Raw genomic sequence first — 19,800 nt, forward strand, 5'->3', positions numbered from 1 at the left:
AGAACAGGTTAGGAAGTGTATCATTGCTTGTTGATGAAGCATCATGGCATTTACCACAAATGATTGAGGAAATCACCTAAAAAGTAATTCAGGGCAGCTGTATGGGGTTTTGAGACCTAAAGTTCATTGAATATAACTCCAGTGTTTTTATTTCTGCATCATCTTACTCATTTGTACACTTTATTATGCTGAGTTTAGTGCAGGAAAGTTTTAGGATGCAAAGTGTGTCACTGACAATAGATTGGATGTAAAAAAAATTGTTATCTCGTGGTTTTGGTCATTATTGCATTTGTAGTTATACTATTCTCCTGTACCTTTACGTACACAATCTAATAAACTTCACCGAGTGAGTTGACCCAGTGGTTAGCACACTGGACTTGCATTCCTGAGGGCGACGGTTAGAACCCGCGTCCGACCATCCTGATTTAGGTTTTCCGTAATTTCCCTAAATCGCTTCAGGCAAATGCCGGGATGGTTCCTTTGAACAGGCATGGCCGACATCCTTCCCTCATCTGACAGGACCAATGACCTTGCTGTTTTTGGTCCCCTCCCCCAAATCAACCAACCTAATAAACTTCAGTGCCTGTCAAATTTTATGAGAGATCTGGAGTGAGTCTATTTTCCTATGGTAGGTCTCTTTCTTATTTGGCTCCAACAATTACAATTAGACTTTTATTTGAATATACGTAGTTCCTTTAACACATTTATGCTCTTCTCAACAAGATGTTTGCAACATTACATTTGGAAGATTACTCTCATCTCCATGAAAATGTCTTTTTCTACAAACTTTCCTTCCACAACATTGATTAAAAATGATACTTCGAAGAAACTTGAAACTAATTCACTTCATTTTTCCTTCATTTTCTGAGCACCTTTAACTTACTGACTTGAATCATCATCCACTCATTTCATGTTGCCTAGTATTCTTGTAAACATTTCAGGCATACAGGACTTCTCATTTCCTCAAAGCATCCAAAACGTGGTTTCTGATTCCAATTTTTTCTCTGTACAAGGTCTGTTCAAAAAAGTTTCAGAACATTGGAATTTCGTGCCAGTGTTGTGTTGGAGCGAAATGCGGTTGGCTTCTCTACACACGCCTGTGTTTAATGTGTAACTGCTGAAAGTTTCATTGTTGTATGTCTATTAGTTATTGTTCAGTGCTGTATTGAGAAAAACGTTGTCACACAGTTTGTGAACACCAAGATGGCAGAATTAGAGGAGCAACATGTCTGCATTAAATTGTGTGTGAAATAGGAGGTTATTCTGTCTGTATTCATTTTCAGTTGTGCCCTCTTTCTTGATATTTTCTTTTGTGTTGAGCATTGGAAGAAAGTGATAATAAAGCACCATTTAGTCACAATTAAGCACTTTATCATTCAAATTTTCATCTACCATCACTTTGTGTAGAATTTCAAGAAACTGTGAAGCAATGGTCATTTGGTGAATTCCATGATGAAATTTCCATATTGAATACCATCTGTCAGAAACTATAAAATATTTCTTGACATGTGGATCAAAGTCAAATTTTCCAGCTTGGGCTTTTCTCTATATTAAAAGCCACCTATAAAAGCATTCATCAAGTCCACTGTCTTTTCCTAATTCAATCCTTTTTCTGTCCATTCACCAACCAATTTCAACTGAGTTTACAAAGCTACTAAGTTTATTCTCTTGTTTCACCTACCTTCTGATTGTTCCATTGGTACACCACACCCATGTAGTAAACTTGGTTTAGTTCACCATTCCTCACATGATCAATAATTTTTAGTTTGTCACTCACAGAATATGCTTTCTGTTTCTGTGATGTAACAAGCACACGGAAATCAAGACAAAGAATGAATGGTGGGAGGATGTATGGGACAGGTCTTGTATCTAGGTCTATTACAGGGGTATGAGCCATGAGGTAAGGGATTGGGAGCAGAGGTTGTGTGAGGATGGACGAGTATATTGTGTAGGTTTGGTGGACGGCGGAATACCACTGCGGGATGGGTGGGAAGGACAGTGGGCTGGACATTCCTCATTTCAGGGCACAACGAGAGGTAAAGGAAACCATGGTGGAGAATATAATCCAGTTGCTCCAGTCCTGGGTGGTAACTGAGTCATGAGGGGAATGCTCGTCTGTGGCCGGACGGGACTTTGGGAGGTGGTGGGAGATTTGTTGGGAGGATAATTATGGTCAGTGAAGGCTTCAGTGAGACCTCGGTATATTTTGAGAGGGTCTGCTCGTGACTGCAGATGTGATGACCATGGGTGGCGAGGCCATATGGAATGGACTTCTTGGTGCGGAACAGGTGAATTGTGAATATTTGCATTTACATGCAATTAGTAATTACAAATATAAATATGTTACTTTTTGACTAAAAAATTATAATTCAGTGTTTGTTAACATTTTCATTTATAATAAATTTAGAGCTTTCATTGTTATTGTTATTATTATTATCATTATTGTTATTATTATTATTATTGTTGTTGTTGTTGTTATCATCATCATCATCATTATTATTATTATCATCATCGCTATAGGAAATTGATTTCTGGTCACTGAATTTAAAATCTTATAAGTATGAAGAAAACTGAAGAGGGCCAATCCATGAGGTCCCCAGTCCCATAGCCACACGTAAGCAACCAAGAACTCCCAGTATTCACTAGATTGATAGTTAAATTTGAATCTGCCAGTGTAGCTTGGGTTACATGTTATATAAATTAGGCCTCAATTTATTTCTGTAAATAGTTAATGTGTGGGTTGACTCACCAATGAATGGGTTTTCTGTTACAAACCAATTGAATCTCTGTCACAGCCTTGTGTTGAGCTTGCTACCATATTACCTCCACCCTTAACCATAATCTCCTACAAAACCCCTTGAGCAGAATTTGTCTCCAGTAATTGAAATGCAACATAGATAACTTCAATTTGCAACATGCAACTACCCAGAATATTATTGAGGTGGTACCTGCTGCAATCTAAACTAAAATATTGTGAGTGAAGCTATTTACTTACGAGAGCCATCAAAAATGAAGTAAGTTTATCTTTGAAGATCTAATTATCTCTTTTCACAACTTATATATTCAGGAACCTTGGGTTAATGTAACTAGCAAGATTTCATGTTAATCGGTCTTCCAACAGCTTCAGTGTTGTACTGCATTAGTGCTGTACCTGGTGAGAAATGTGATTGAAACGAATATGTCTTGGCAGGTGAAACTACAGTTTATTCTCAGAGAACAGATGTAGAACTAATTTCAGATGTGCTCTGTGAAGTATAAACAAATCAGTAAAAAGGACATTATAATCTCAGTCTGAAGTATTAACCACAAAATAGTTTAGTATAGTCACATTGACAAAACTTGATGTGGAAACAGGTCAAAAACCAACAAACCGAGTATAAAGTGTAAAGTGGTGAATGGGCATTATGAAAACAAGAATATAGAAGACTTTCAATATGGGCTTAACCAAGCACAAAGGGAGGCGGCCATCTCACATAAATATCTGGAACTGAAAGTATGTGGTAGTACTGGGTGGGAGGCATTGAGTGAGGGACAGGAGAGAGCAGCTTCTGCTGGCTGCCTGTTACAAAAATGGTTGTAATATTCACAGACTTAACTCGCATCCTACTCTGTCACACATATGTTTGTATAAATTCACTGTCAGTTTGAAGTAAGCCAGAATGTATAAAGTAGGGACAGCCAAGAATTTGGCATGCGAGCAGTGCTCTTGTTTGTGTGTCGTAGCTCTCTCGCCTGGTTGTACACTTCCCCCACTGCCGCACCACACTGTCTGAGAATGAGGAGGGGAGACTGTGAAAGTGCCCCATTTAGATAGCAATGCAGTTGCACTGCATACGATTCAAACCCAGGTCTCCAGCTTAGTAGACAGATGCGCTAACTGTTGCGCCACACTGGCACTGCATCTACCACAGCTGCACAAATTACAAGTCTCCCTCCCCAACACAAATTCCAGTTAATACTTCAGCCCATTGCTATTCCCCTTCTGAACTCGCATCAGTATTGCCAAGACTCTTCAGTATTGGAGTAGTGCCTTAACAATTAGCAAAATGGAGTTAATCTCGCCTCTACCTCATGTGTAGGTGATATATTAATCATATAAAGCTCATGTTCCTGATATGTATTGAGTCTCACCTCTATTTATGATAATAGTGTAGGCTGAAGAAATAATAAAATTTGTGCCAGTGCCAGGATTCCAATCCTCGCACTGATACAAATTTTATTTCACTGTGAGTAAAGCTGTTTGATTTACGAGAGCCATCAAAAATTAAAAAAAAATGGATCTTTTGAAATATAATTATCTCTTTTCACAGATTATGTATGCAGGAAAAATACAATGAAAGAAACACACTGACAAAATTTTAGATGCTAAGACACACTGCAAGTATTTTTTAAAAATTGTTGAAGTTACTCATATTTGTCTGACTATGAACTGCTTGTGACGGTGGTTTGTACAGCCTGTCTTGCCCAGCATGCGATTGGCCATTATGAGAGCATAGTGCTATGTAGTGCTAATATTCGGGAGTGACACAAGTGAATTTAGAGCACCTGAACCATACAAAAAAGTCACATATCATTAATGTGTGGGAAGTTGGGTCCTATACTCACTGAAAAATACGAGGGCCGTTCAGAAAGTAACCTCCGGTTGATTTAAAAAAATACACCAAGTTAAATAAAAATATTTTAATATATACATCTTACAACTACATCTTTGCACTATTTTTATACATAGTCTCCATAGCGATTGAGGCACTTATCGTATCTCTTCACAAGCTTTGAAATTCCTTCTGCATAAAAATCACCCGCTTGTGCCTGGAGCCAGCCTGTGACCGCATCTTTGAGCTCTTCGTCGTCATCAAACCGCTGTGACCCGAGCCATTTCTTCAAATGCATGAAGAGGTGATAATCACTTGGCGCCAGGTCTGGGCTGTAAGGTGGATGGTTGATAACGTCCGACTTGAAGGACTCAAGAAGGGCCGTTGTTCTGCGAGCAGAGTGAGGACGGGCGTTATCGTGCAAAAAAACGATACCGGAAGTCAGCATACCACGGCGTTTGTTCTGTATAGCCCGTCGTAACTTTTTTATTGTTTCACAGTACACGTCTTGATTACTGGTCGTACCACGTTCCATGAATTCAACCAACAACACCCCTTTGGCATCCCAAAACACCGTTGCCATCAGTTTTCTGGCAGAAAAATCTTGCGAGGCTTTTCTTGGTTTGGTAGGCGAATTTGAATGTGCCCACATCTTTGATTGTTCTTTTGTCTCAGGGTTCACGTACTTAATCCAGGTTTTTCACTGGTCACGATTCTGTTTAACAATGGTTCTCCTTCGTCCTCATAACGTGACAGAAAGTCTAATGCAGAGGCCATTCTTTGAGTTTTGTGGTGGTCGGTAAGAATTTTGGGCACCCATCGTGCACAAAACTTACGGTAACCCAATCTTGCTGTCACTATCTCGTACAAGAGAGTCTTAGTAATCTGTGGAAAACCAGTAGACAACCCCGACATTGAGAAACGTCGATTTTCACAAACTTTTGCATCAACTGTCTGAACGAGTTCGTCAGTCACCAATGATGGTCTACCACTCCTCTCTTCATCATGAACGTTTTCTCGTCCACTTTTAAATAAACGTACCCATTCACGAACAACTCCTTCACTCATAACTCTTGGTCCGTACACGGCACAAAGCTCACGATGAATAGCTGCTGCAGAATATCCTTTGGCTGTAAAAAACCTTATGACAGCACGCACTTCACATTTGGCGGGGTTTTCTATTGCAGCACACATTTCAAACTGCCACAAAAACTAAACTAGCGCAGGTACGACGTTCACTCGACCACGGCTTGATGCCGACCGACCTGTTGAGTGCGTGAACGCACAGATGGTGTCGCTACTCCTCCCACAACCCGCACTGTGACCAATCGGAGGTTACTTTCTGAACCGCCCTCGTAGAATGATTCATCACTTGATTGCAAGATTGGGGTGTTATTACACAATACACTAATTTAAGTAATGTAAACAACACTACACTGATAAGGGAGGATGTGGAGAGGGCGTCTGGCAGACATGGTGACCGGTTGGGGTCCTTGAATGTTTGTGTGACCACTTATGTGGCTGGCTCTGTGGGGAGACATGAGTGGACCATTTCTTGTGGAGATGGCTGTGACTCGATGCTGAAGACCAAGATTACATAATCCATGGTGGATTACATAGTCCATGGTGGATGTAAGGGGCAACCCACATTGGAAAGTGGAATCATTTGGTCATATGTTGTAGAGGTGGGGTACGAGGTGAGGGGTATGATGGCAGTAAGGCAGAGTGCATAGTACCATATGTAGTATAACAAAACATTGACACAGAAGGTGGCTGCACTGGATGGAGTGTGAGGTGGTGAAGGCACTTCACATGCAGCGTACATATCTTTGGGCGCACTGAACGGGAGGGTCAGGGAAACCTCTAGACCAGGGCACGTAGAAGAAGGACCACTGTGTGTGTGTGTGTGTGGGGGGGGGGGGGGGGGGGGGGGGGAGACATCACATGCAGCACTTGAATCTGAAGGCACACTTGATGAGCTGCACGTAGGTGACCACAGGCCAAGATATTCACCTGTTTGACTCTGTTGAGTGATACAGTTTGGCACTTCCCATTCAGGTAAATGTCTGTTGTATCGTCTGTACAGTGAAGTATTCTGTGTGATGTCGAGTATGGAGGCTGCAAATCTGTGTGAACAAAGTCATCGGGGAGCATAACAAACCCATACAAATTGATTTCCATGCGGATAAACACGAGACATATGGAGTGAGTGGTATGTGGGTGATGTAAGAGCAGATGCACTTGACTAGTGCAGGAAACTTGGCCAGATGAAGGGGAGCAGACTCCTTGACAAACTTGGCCAGATGTACAAAATGTTCACAATACAGGAGCTCGGCCAACCAGGAGTTGAGATCGCCCTTAAAAGTGGTATGTACACTGAGTAACACCCAAGATAGCACTTAGGACCAGGTTCAGCCGTGACATGTAAGGGTACTTTTACAGTGTAGTGCCAATGCTCAACTGACCCATTGCTCTGAGGGTGACATATATTGAGCTGAATTTGTTGGCACCACATAAAGCACATGTGGATGAGGGGCAGCTGAAATGGGTGAGCCATGTGTTGACAGGCTCAAAAATTTAAGCTAGTTTCATCTTTTACACTCTTCCAGTGAGAGTAGTTGAAGCAGAAAGGTCATTGAGCACTGTGACTCATGTTAAAAAGGGGTCTCCAATCAGCTATGCATCAACAACATCCCACGTATCTGAGAACATTGGCAACTGAATATAATTGGGCAGGAGAACTAGACTTGATGCGGTGATTCAAATATTTTCTGAATGAAAGGCTTACTAAGTGTCATTGACAGTGTTATAGGCAAGTGGGCTATTATAATGCTACATGTTGTACGACTCATGGCAGTTTACTTGCCGGGGTGCTGATACCTACTTACTTAAATGTGTGGACATATCAGGGAATGAGTGGGGACAGAACACCATAAGGCTTGTTACTGGCACCAGACATTTTGTTAATGTACAAGTCAGTATAACACTTAGCCTTTTGTTTTAAAGTAAAGTGAAAGTAAATTAAACCAATTTAAAAAATAAAATTAAGTGGGGCATACATACATTTTACAATAATTCATTATTGAGTAGCATCTGAAGCCAAGTTTGTCATTCATATCAGTTTTCTGTTTAGCTTAGTAGGTGAGCTATCACCTAGTTCCAAAGCTGTGATGGTCTTGGGTTCCTGATAAATGTCTTCTTCACTATTCTTCAGATCAATTTATTACTGTTCTTTCAGTACCCTACTCTTGACACTACTATCCTTCCTCGATATATTTAACCTTTGCACACTCATTCATGATTTGTCTGACTGGTGAATTAATTCTTTCAGAGCTGCAGTAGGAAACTGGAGACATGGTTTATGACAATTTTTGTTCTGTTTTCTGCATTTCAAATAATTCTAATTGTTGTAGAACATTATACAAGGTGTATTACAATAATTAAGACTGGTTTCCTGAAATAACTGAGGACATGAAGTTAATAATTTTGATTAATAAAGCTGTGTCCAATAATGTGTTGTTTTGAACTTGCAGTGGGATGAAGGATGCTATATATTGTAACAAAAGTTCTGGAAGGACTTTATTGCAAAACGATTGTGAAATTTAGAGCGGGATCATAACAAGGCCATATAGTGTGTATGCAACTAACTGTTTTCTTTCTGTAAAATTATTATAATTAAATACAGTGAAAATTGTGATTAAGTTTATAAATGTTATTTAAATTTGTAGTTACCACAGTCTGATTCAGAATATGTTTGGAAATCAGAAATCTGAATGCAGAAAATGTGCTCGGTAAAAAATTTATGTACTGGAGGCAGCAAATTTAACTTTGTGTTAATTCTGTAATTAGAAAGCCTGTCTTTCTCCATTTTGTAGAAAAACAATGCCATGTATTTTAGTACTGGAAACTAAGTAAACAAATTTCTTAGAGGATGTTTTGTGACCAATAGTAACAAACTAACTTCAGTAGTTCATTGTTTCCGTGGTAAGAATAACAGTGGAAGCAAAAGCGATGACGAAGACATGAAGGGGGTGGTGAAAGACCCAACCCACGTGTTTAAGATTTTCATTTAAAATGCACGTATCCTTATGTGTTAAAAGTTCACTGGTCTGTGAGGGTCCAGACCCCCCTCCCCCTCCAAGCCTATGTATGGTGTCCACTCATCTCTTTTATTCATTTCTCCTCTCTCTTCCCCCCCCCCCCCCCCCCCAACTTTTTAAAAAAAATTTTTAAATTTTTTTTTGACCCTCTCTCACCAACAGAATCTCCTCCCTCTCCATTCCCTTAATCAATGTATCTTTCTCTTTTACTGTAGCTTTCTCTCTCCCCGCCCCCATTGTCTCTGGCACTGACTCTCTGTTATTCTCTTTCAGAACAAAAATGAGCAAATATGTTCAATTGCCAGCATTTTTGGTGAGGAAGGTGAAATGAGGATCGAGGCAGCTGGTTCCTCACTTTCCTGTCAATCTTTTAAAGAGGAACACATTCGCCTTCAAGCATTCCAGCGGGAGCATTTTTCTGCTAGTTCCCTTCTTTTTCCTGCTACTGCAGCATAGGCAGCTTACATAAAACGAATGTTATAGGTCAATGAAGTTTAACAGTTTATTTATGTACGTTGACACATTCATATTCTTGACACATATAAACAACAAATAATTACGCATAATATAAGGTTAACACAAAATCGTTTGCTGTACGTTTTGTCTCAATACTTTGCTTATTGACTGCAGTTCATTGAAAACACCCAGTTATAATTTGTATCATAAAAGAATAAAAATGCTATGGAAGTCTTTACTTAATTTGCAGTCTTTCCAATTTTACATAATTTTTGCAGTCATTTTAAGTTCTTTTCAGGCATGTTGAAGTTAGACCCTTTTTAGCCCGCTTTTTGTTACTGCAGTACCACTCTGGATATATCTGTATAGGTGAGAAATGCTCGATATACAGAGACAGTGAGTTACAAAGGCCTCTTGGTGAAAAAATGCCGACTAAAAACATAGTTTGATGACCCAGAACCCTTGCAATGACCCTAGAACCCTTGCCATGTGTTCACAACATCAGTTATAAGCACATTTATGCTTCAGACCAGATATTATGTGCATATTTTACTGCATAAGGATGGCAACTTTGAACCTCTGGGTCTTGGTAATGGATAACATAATCAAAAAAAGTTTTGAATTTTCCCTAGAAAATCAGCTTTAGAACATGTAAAATTTCTGACGGTCTGCAATCAATATAAATTATATAGGGGTCAGCCCCACAACTGGTACTTTTGGTAACCACATATCGTGGTTTTTCGGGTGCATCTTGCTAAAGGATAGATATTTTCAACAACAGGAAATGTCATTTCCACAAGAATGCCTAAAGAATGTACAGCTCAAATTTGGCCTCAAATGCTATGGTTAGTTATCTAGATAATTGTGACCTATGGTGGAAAAGCAGCTGAAAATGGATTTTTGCAGTTTTCTGCACAAGTACAGTAATTTTGAACCTCTGGATATTGGTAACAGACAATAGCATTGAAAAAAGTTTCAAAGTCCATGGAAAATATTATCTTAAGAACATATGGTAAAATTTTAGCTACCTAAGGTCCACTTTAGTCCATACCTAATGCAAAGGAACCAACCAATTTGCCTGGGCTGGAGAAAATGTGTTATGTTTAAATTTCAGCCTGCACTGAAGGATAGATACAGTATGTCAGTTCTTCAAATAGGTATACAATTGGTTGGTAGGCCGAGGGCTTATCCCTGTGATCCGTAGAACCTGAGACATGACACCCTGATACATCGCATTTTTGTGTAAGGCTTTTTAGAATATATTGGTAGCATGCACTGTCATGCACAAACCCATTGCATTTGTGAAGATATATTTAGTGTTTAGTAAGAAATTATATTTATTCTATATTTCATCCCAATGAGTATTTTTTGTGCATCTCCAATATTTCCCAAATCACATTATATTTAAATCTTGTCAAACCTTCTTTAAAATAACAATGAAATTGGGTTGCCATATTTGGAGATGAGGTCCAGTCACAGATCTTGCCCAGCCCTGGCTCTCAGTGGCCCCTTTTGTTAACAAAAGCTTATGCAACTGAATCGGCTGAAATGTCAGACTGTGTCACTCCTTCCATGGTCGATCATGGATAGAATGTACCTAGAACCATCAGAAGGGGGTAGGCATATGAGTTCGAGACGTACATGACAAAACTGACCTTTAGGGATCTCCAAACATCCCGGAGGAGATTGGACATGACGACCAAGTTTGCTCCATTGACAGCATAAATGCTCGTGAGTCCAAGCGTGACAGTCACATTTAATTCCCAGCCAGGCAAAAGTTCCTTCACAAGGTGCATGGTAGCCTTGATGTGGGGATGGAACCAGCTCACATGCGAAACCTTATGCCGTAGGGATGTGGAAACCACAGGTCGAGGTGTACCCATGGATGTGTCACACAAAACTGGCAATAAAGAACTGAAGAGGAGGTGTGGTTGACAGTGAAAGAGGAAGAGGTATCATGTAATAAGTTTTGGATGTTGGGGTCTTGTGCTTGCAGGTGATCTAGTTCATTGAAGTTGAGTGAGGAGGAAATAGCATGCATGCACATGCAACATAAAGTCAGTCACGAAGTTGTCAGCTTCTTCAATGCAGCGGATGTCTGTGGTGTATTGACAGATGATGTCCAACTGCTGGAAACGTCGTGGGGGAGGTAAGCTGCAGGGTTGTGGAGTACATCTGCATGCAGTTGGTAATGGGTGAAAATTGTGACCTCTCGCTTCTGTGTCCTCATGAAAATCACTAACAATTCTCTATCAAAGCCTGACCATTTGTAGTGTGAGGAGGAACATTTTTTGGAAAAGAAGTATAGTGGCTGTGAGGTGTCACCAACATGCTGTTACCAAAAAGCGCTGATCAAAGGTTCGCTGTTGTCTGTAGTGATGGAGATGCAAACATCAGTGCTTGGATGCATGAGAGTGATTGCGTTTGTAAGAGCTGTCTTGAGGTCATTGAAGCATGAGTTATACCTTCGGACCACTGCACTTCCATGTGCTGGAAGTGTTTTTGCCTGCCAGGCTATTTGTCATAGAGCCCTGAATAGAGTGATTGCGTTTGTAAGAGCTGTCTTGAGGTCATTGAAGCATGAGTTATACCTTCGGACCACTGCACTTCCATGTGCTGGAAGTGTTTTTGCCTGCCAGGCTATTTGTCATAGAGCCCTGAATAGAGGCAGAGTGAGCAATATGACACCAGGAAAAGCTCACCATGCCAAGAAACTATCTAATGTTACAATAAGTTTTTGTGAAGCAATCCAATAATGAAAGCTACGCAGTCAGATGGACTTCTTTGGAAATGAGGATGTGGCTGAGGAAGTTAACGCTATGGTGTCGAAGTTGTGACTTGTCATGGGTGATCATTCTTCAGACCATAAGGCATAAAGCAATACTCAAACAGGCCAAATGGCGTGATGATGACAGTTTTTGGAATATCGTCCTTGTGCATACGTATCTGGTGGAAAGCTTTTTGACAGTCAGCAAAAGAAAAGAGCTGCACACTGTGGAGCTGCTGTGCAAAGACATGAATGTGAGGGACTGGGCTTTACGCACACAACTTCCATGTTCTGCAGTGCGCTTGGGACACATGTCCACTAAAGCAGGAAAATATTTGAATATGTCACAGCTTACATCATGCAAAAGGTTAACAGACAGCCTATAATTCATCTGCATGCAGTACAGTACATGCATTGAGCTTATGGTAGTCTCTACACAACCTATTATCTTTCTTAGGAACCAGGTGCTTTGGTGATGACATTGCTATCAGATGGGCACATGATACCTGCGTCTGAGTGTTAATGCATGGCAGCGTCCGTGTGATGAAGTTTTTTAACTGTAATATGACTGGCCAGTATCTGTATCTGTGACTGAGGCAGCAAGATTGTTTAGCAAACTGGAACAAATAAACAGTAGTCTAAGTCTTCTAAGATCCATAACATACCTGCCGTAGAAAAGACTTCTGGTTGTATATTAAACTTCATTGATAGAATTGATGCATTTACCCAGCAAAGAGCAAGGAAAGCTGCTTTATGAGCTTAACAATCTGTTGTGAACACAGTTCTGTTACAGTCTTTTATGACTGTACATTATGTGTTACAATACATGAGAAGCAGTACATGGCTAAATCATACTGTGGAATGCAGTGTTGGCTTCATACAGTACATACCTTTCTAATGTGTGATTTCTGTGCTGTCCACATATTGTTACATGCAAATGGCATAGAGCTTCTTTCATCTCAATAATTGTTTCATCGCCAACTCACAGGGCTTTATAAAAGAAATTAACAAACACATGAAGTACTTTTTTGTGGTCGAGTTGGGTGACCCTGTGAGACCTACCACTAACTAGCACCTGTCCTGGGTCTCTGCGGGCCTGGTCAGAGGCATGCACTGCCCTGATAAAAGGTGACTGACTGTCTAATTCAGATCTCTTCGTACGTATTTTGTTCATTCATTTGATTCAGAAGACTTCCATATGATTTGCCAGTGTTGCTTTGCCCTTTGCAAGGTTATGAATGAGAAGGATCCCTTCCGCAACTCCAACTCAGAAAACACTGGCCACTAACTTTATGGAAGATGAAATCCACCAATGATTCGATTATTTGTTTGGTTCTGGCCTGAAGAGGTGGATGATAGTTGCATTCACTGTATACAATTGACACCCAGCATCAGTTGAATTCTCATTAGAGTGGCCAAAACATTTCCATATGTGCTTCTTGCAAGTGTCGAATGTCCACAAGTCTTTCGTGATTAGCTCTACATATAAAATATACCGCATTCTTCTTTTCAACTCTGACTCTCCTGCGCTGTGTTACATACTTTCCTTTCTCGGTGTTTTCATATGTGGTGGCTGTTTTGGGACTCCTTTCGTGTCGATTATCATCAGGAGAAGTATGGCATGATTTAATTTAGTGACTCACTTATTAACTATTGAAAGCAGGCTGCTTGTAAGCCTTCACTAAATAAGTTATCAGAGTATTTTGTATCACAGACATAAATTCAGCTTAAATCCAATATTTGTGTGAAACAGAGCTTGATTTTGCCTGTATACAGACAACTGATAATCTTCCGTAGAAAATTACGTAAGTGCTTTTATAGAAGTATTAGATAAAAATGTCAGCCCTGTAGTTGAAGAGGAAAATCAGTAGCTTTACACAAACTGATGTACACTGATGGAAAAAAAATTGCAACGCCAAAAAATTATTAATGTAGAGTAATGAAAATACTTGAATACATTTGTCTTAAGTGATCACCTTCGCAAGATCACAGACAAATGTAAGCATGAGATGTTGTTGTTGTTGTGGTCTTTAGTCCTGAGACTGGCTTGATGCAGCTCTCCATGCCACTCTATCCTGTGCAAGCTGCTTCATCTCCCAGTACCTACTGCAACCTACATCCTTCTGAATCTGCTTGGTGTATTCATCTCTTGGTCTCCCTCTACGATTTTTACCCTCCACACTGCCCTCCAATGCTAAATTTGTGATCCCTTGATGCCTCAGGACATATCCTACCAACCGATCCCTTCTTCTAGTCAAGTTGTGCCACAAACTTCTCTTCTCCCCAATCCTATTCAACACCTCCTCATTAGTTATGTGATCTACCCATCTAATCTTCAGCATTCTTCTGTAGCACCACATTTCGAAATCTTCTATTCTCTTCTTGTCCAAACCATTTATCGTCCATGTTTCATTTCCATATATGGCTACACTCCGTACAAATACTTTCAGAAACGACTTCCTGACACTTAAATCTGTACTCGATGGTAACAAATTTCTCTTCTTCAGAAACGCTTTCCTTTCCATTGCCAGTCTACATTTTATATCCTCTCTACTTCGACCATCATCAGTTGTCTTGCTCCCCAAATAGCAAAACTCCGTTACTACTTTAAGTGTCTCATTTCCTAATCTAATACCATCAACATCACCCGACTTAATTCGACTACATTCCGTTATCCTCGTTTCGCTTTTGTTGATGTTCATCTTATATCCTCCTTCCAAGACACTATCCATTCCGTTCAACTGCTCTTCCAAGTCCTTTGCTGTCTCTGACAGAATTACAATGTCATTGGTGAACCTCAAAGTTTTTATTTCTTGTCCATGGATTTTAATACCTACTCCGAATTTTTCTTTTGTTTCCTTTACTGCTTGCTCAATATACAGATTGAATAACATCAGGGAGAGGCTACAACCCTGTCTCACTCCCTTCCCAACCGATGCTTCCCTTTCATGCCCCTCGACTCTTGTAACTGCCATCTGGTTTTTCTACAAATTGTAAATAGCCTTTCGCTCCCTATATTTTACCCCTGCCACCTTCAGAATTTGAAAGAGAGTATTCCAGTCAACATTGTCAAAAGCTTTCTCTAAGTCTACAAATGCTAGAAACGTAGGTTTGCCTTTCCTTAATCTAGCTTCTGAGATAAGCCGTAGGGTCAGTAAAGCCTCACATGTTCCAATATTTCTGCGGAATCCAAACTGATCTTCGCCGAGGTCGGCTTCTACTAGTTTTTCCATTCGTCTGTAAAGAATTCGTGTTAGTATTTTGCAGCCGTGACTTATTAAACTGATAGTTCGGTAATTTGCACATCTGTCAACACCTGCTTTCTTTGGGATTGGAATTATTATATTCTTCTTGAAGTCTGAGGGAATTTCGCCTGTCTCATACATCTTGCTCACCAGATGGTAGAGTTTTGTCAGGACTGGCTCTCCCAAGGTCGTCAGTAGTTCTAATGGAATGTTGTCTACTCCTGGGGCCTTGTTTCGACTCAGGTCTTTCAGTGCTCTGTCAAACTCTTCACGCAGTATCATATCTCCCATTTCATCTTCATCTACATCCTCTTCCATTTCCATAATATTGTCCTCAAGTATGTCGCCCTTGTATAGACCCTCTATATACTCCTTCCACCTTTCTGCTCTCCCTTCTTTGCTTAGAACTGGGTTTCCATCTGAGCTCTTGATATTCATACAAGTGGATCTCTTTTCTCCAAAGGTCTCTTTAATTTTCCTGTAGGCAGTATCTATCTTACCCTAGTGAGATAAGCCGCTACATCCTTACATTTATCCTCTAGCCATCCCTGCTTAGCCATTTTGCACTTCCTGTCGATCTCATTTATGAGACGTTTGTATTCCTTTTTGCCTGCTTCATTTACCGCATTTTTATATTTTCTCCTTTCATCAATTAAATTCAATATTTCTTCTGTTACCCAAGGATTTCTACTAGCCCTTGTCTTTTTACCTACTTGATCCTCAGCTGCCTTCACTACTTCATCCCTCAAAGCTACCCATTCTTCTTCTACTGTATTTCTTTCCCCCCATTCCTGCCATTTGTTCCCTTACGCTCTCCCTGAAACTCTCTACAACCTCTGGTTCTTTCAGTTTATCCAGGTCCCATTTCTTGAATTCCCGCCTTTTTGCAGTTTCTTCAGTTTCAATCTACAGTTCATAACCAATAGATTGTGGTCAGAGTCCACATCTGCCCCTGGAAATGTCTTACAATTTAAAACCTGGTTCCTAAATCTCTGTCTTACCATTATATAATCTATCTGAAATCTGCCAGTATCTCCAGGCTTCTTCCATGTATACAACCTTCTTTTATTTTTGTTGAACCAAGTTCTAGCAATGATTAAGTTGTCCTCTGTGCAAAATTCTACCAGGCGGCTTCCTTTTTCATTTCTTACCCCCAATCCATATTCACCTACTACGTTTCCTTCTCTCCGTTTTCCTACTACTGAATTCCAGGTACCCATGACTATTAAATTTTCGTCTTCCTTCACTATCTGAATAATTTCTTTTATTTCATCATACATTTTTTCAATGTCTTCATCATCTGCAGAACTAGTTGGCATACAAACTTGTACTACTGTAGTAGGCGTGGGCTTCGTGTCTATCTTGGCCACAATAATGCGTTCACTTTGCTGTTTGTAGTAGCTTAACCACATTCCTATTTTTTTTATTCATTATTAAACCTACTCCTGCATTACCCCTATTTGACTTTGTATTTATAACCCTGTATTCGCCTGACCAAAAGTCTTGTTCCTCCTGCCACCGAACTTCACTAATTCCCACTATATCTAACTTTAAGCTATCCATTTCCCTTTTTAAATTTTCTAACCTATCTCCCCGATTAAGGGATCTGACATTCCACGCTCCGATCCGTAGAACGCCAGTTTTCTTTCTCCTGATAACGATGTCCTCTTGAGTAGTCCCCATTCGGAGATCCGAATGGGGGACTATTCTACCTTCGGAATATTTTACCCAAGAGGATGCCATCATCATTTAACCATACAGTAAAGCTGCATGCCCTCGGGAAAAATTACGGCTGTAGTTTCCCTTGCTTTCAACCGTTCGCAGTACCAGCACAGCATGGCCGTTTTGGTTAGTGTTAGACGGCCAGATCAATCAATCATCCAGACTGTTGCCCCTGCAATTACTGAAAAGGCTGCTGCCCCTCTTCAGGAACCACGCGTTTGTCTGGCCTCTCAACAGATACCCCTTCGTTGTGGTTGCACCTATGGTATGGCCATCTGTATTGTTGAGGCACGCAAGCCTCCCCACCAACAGCAAGGTCCATGGTTATTGGGGGGGGGAGAGCATGAGCGAAGCATCTTCAAATCTGAAATGCTGGTACTTTAATAACCAGTGTAACTGTTGGAATGTTGAACACAAGCTTGCAAATATGCATGTATTGTGTTGTACAGGTGCCGGATGTCAGTTTTTGGGATGAAGTTCTATTCCCGTTGCACTTGGTTGGTCAACACAGGGACAGTTAATGCTGTTTTTCTATGATGTCAGAGTAGTGGTCCGATGAGGTCTCATACGTACTCTTTTGGGGACAGATCTGGGGATTGAGCACGCTGAGAGTAGTAGAACAAAGCCAGTGTCACCCCGCCGTACATTGATACCAAATATATACAAGATGGCGACCATAGATGTGGCAACGTCACAGTGACATCATGGTGGGAAATTCAAATTTTGGTGGTAAAATAGGTCAATTGGGCAATGTCTACTAATTCCACCCACCCCTCACCCCCTCCCTCTTTCCACTCCCCCCCCCCCCCCCCCCTTAATCTAGAAATTCACGGGAAAAGAACTCAGTTTGTGTAGGGCTACCAGATAGGACGGACATAAGTATTTATTATATTGTATGCAGTGCGGCAAATTGTCCATTTAATCAATCTGAATTGCTGTTTACAAGCACTAGACAGTAGCTCCAACCAGAGTGTTAACCTTGAGGTCTCGATACCAACTGACCTAATTCACAACACCACAACCAGACATTACTGTTAGCCCACCCCCTTCCCCTCTCCCTCGCATTCCCCTCACCTCCTGTGATGTAATCCAAGATGGCAGTCCAGAAAAAAAGGGTGGGAACCAATAGGAACACTGAATCTGGTCACATGACAGGCTTCGACCAATATGATCATAGTATCTGGTGATGTCATTGGAGGAGATATAGGGTGGGCTCTACAGCCTCACAGTCACTCATTCGGCCAGCAGCAACAGAAAAAGAACCATGAAGCATCACCAGCAGCAGTTGATATCCAGCACAGCCCTGTAGAACAGGAAGAAGCAGAAAAGTAAATATTGCATATTACATCCTTGTCTGTAGTTAGCATTATTATTGGTAGTTTCATGTCTTGGTGTGTATGTGATAATTTCTCCTCCCTATTCAGCAGTACCCTTCAACCTGTCAATACCTGCAGGGGTGAGCACCAACATGTCAACCTCTGCCGCATCCAGACCCACAGCAACCTCAGCTGCCATCTTGTAAAGACCTGCACTGACCTGTAAACCTGCAGCAGCAGCAGCAACCTCCGGTGTGTCCGAACCTGTAGCGACCACATGGGATCCTGAAGCCCATATCGTTCACATGCTGGATTAGGACAAGGAGCTGCTATTGCCTATCCTGCCTCAAATGCTGGTGGTGGTTCTAAACAACAAGATGGAAGTCTGTCCTGGTCACAGACACACATCTCACTCCACCAAAACAACCCTGTGGTAGTGCAGGGGTCGAGAGCATATGCTGTAGATAAGAAGGTTCCACACATAGTCCATTTGCTAGAGCAGGACAAGGAGCTGTTATTCCACTCATTGATTTCTGTGATGAGGATGCGTGGTATGTTCACAATGCCTAGAGTGCTACTGGTGGTCCTAAACAACAAGATGGAGAACAGTACTGGTCACTGACATATGTCCCTATTCTAAGGTCCTAATCGCATAGGTTGAACAATACTTCTGATGGACTGTCATACTTGGCACCTTTCAATGTGGAATATGCATAGATTTTTTTATTGCACACCTACAAACTCCATAATTGGCAATCCATTCGCCTCACCTTTCGTAAGGCTGATAATCTTCTTGTTCTGTGGAACAATAGTACAAGGATTATCGACCATGTATGAGGACATGTCGAATTCATTAATGTTGTACCTCATTACTTCATATGGATCACAGTTCTTCAACAAATAGATGAAGCCACTGTATCCATACAAAGTAATTTAGGATCTGCGAAACGAGTTTTCACAAATTCGTATTGAATGCAGTACATGTGGACTTTGGATAGGTCTAGTATGCACATCCCCACATAAATAGGTTTCATGAACTCTACTGCAGCCTTCGCCATCTCCACAGCAACAAAGTTCTTGTTGAATATGGCGACTTGCTTAAAATTTCCTCCGGCAATGCATTGTCTTACTTCATAATGCCAATCCCATTTGGTTTAAATCAAAATTTTACTTTGTTCCCTCAAATTCTCCATTGTTTTTCGAAAACTGAGTTATTCATTAATTTATAAAAGTCTTTCCCAAAATCACAAGTTGCGTAAACTCTGTCTCGTATTCAAATTGATATAGTCCTACAGCCAGGGGTACTGCTTGAAGGAGATAGCCCGACTGATTTTAACCAGTCCTTCCCCAAGCTGAGACACTGCTGGAGATTTTGATAATGAATAATGTATCTCTGCTTATTCCCCAGCGTTGTCATCAGTTTTGAGGTGGAGCCTCCTCACAGAGCCAGTTGCTCTGGACACAGCAGCAAACCAGCGTGCGCATCATGCATATTAATAGGGTATGTGAGTTCTGCTTCGACCATATACCCTACATCAGAATCAACTGGCATACCCCCATGATTTTTCCATCTAATTCCTAGCATTAGTCTTTGGGCACCTA

This window comes from Schistocerca piceifrons, chromosome 2 (assembly GCF_021461385.2).
Source record: "Schistocerca piceifrons isolate TAMUIC-IGC-003096 chromosome 2, iqSchPice1.1, whole genome shotgun sequence".
Taxonomy (NCBI): domain Eukaryota; kingdom Metazoa; phylum Arthropoda; class Insecta; order Orthoptera; family Acrididae; genus Schistocerca; species Schistocerca piceifrons.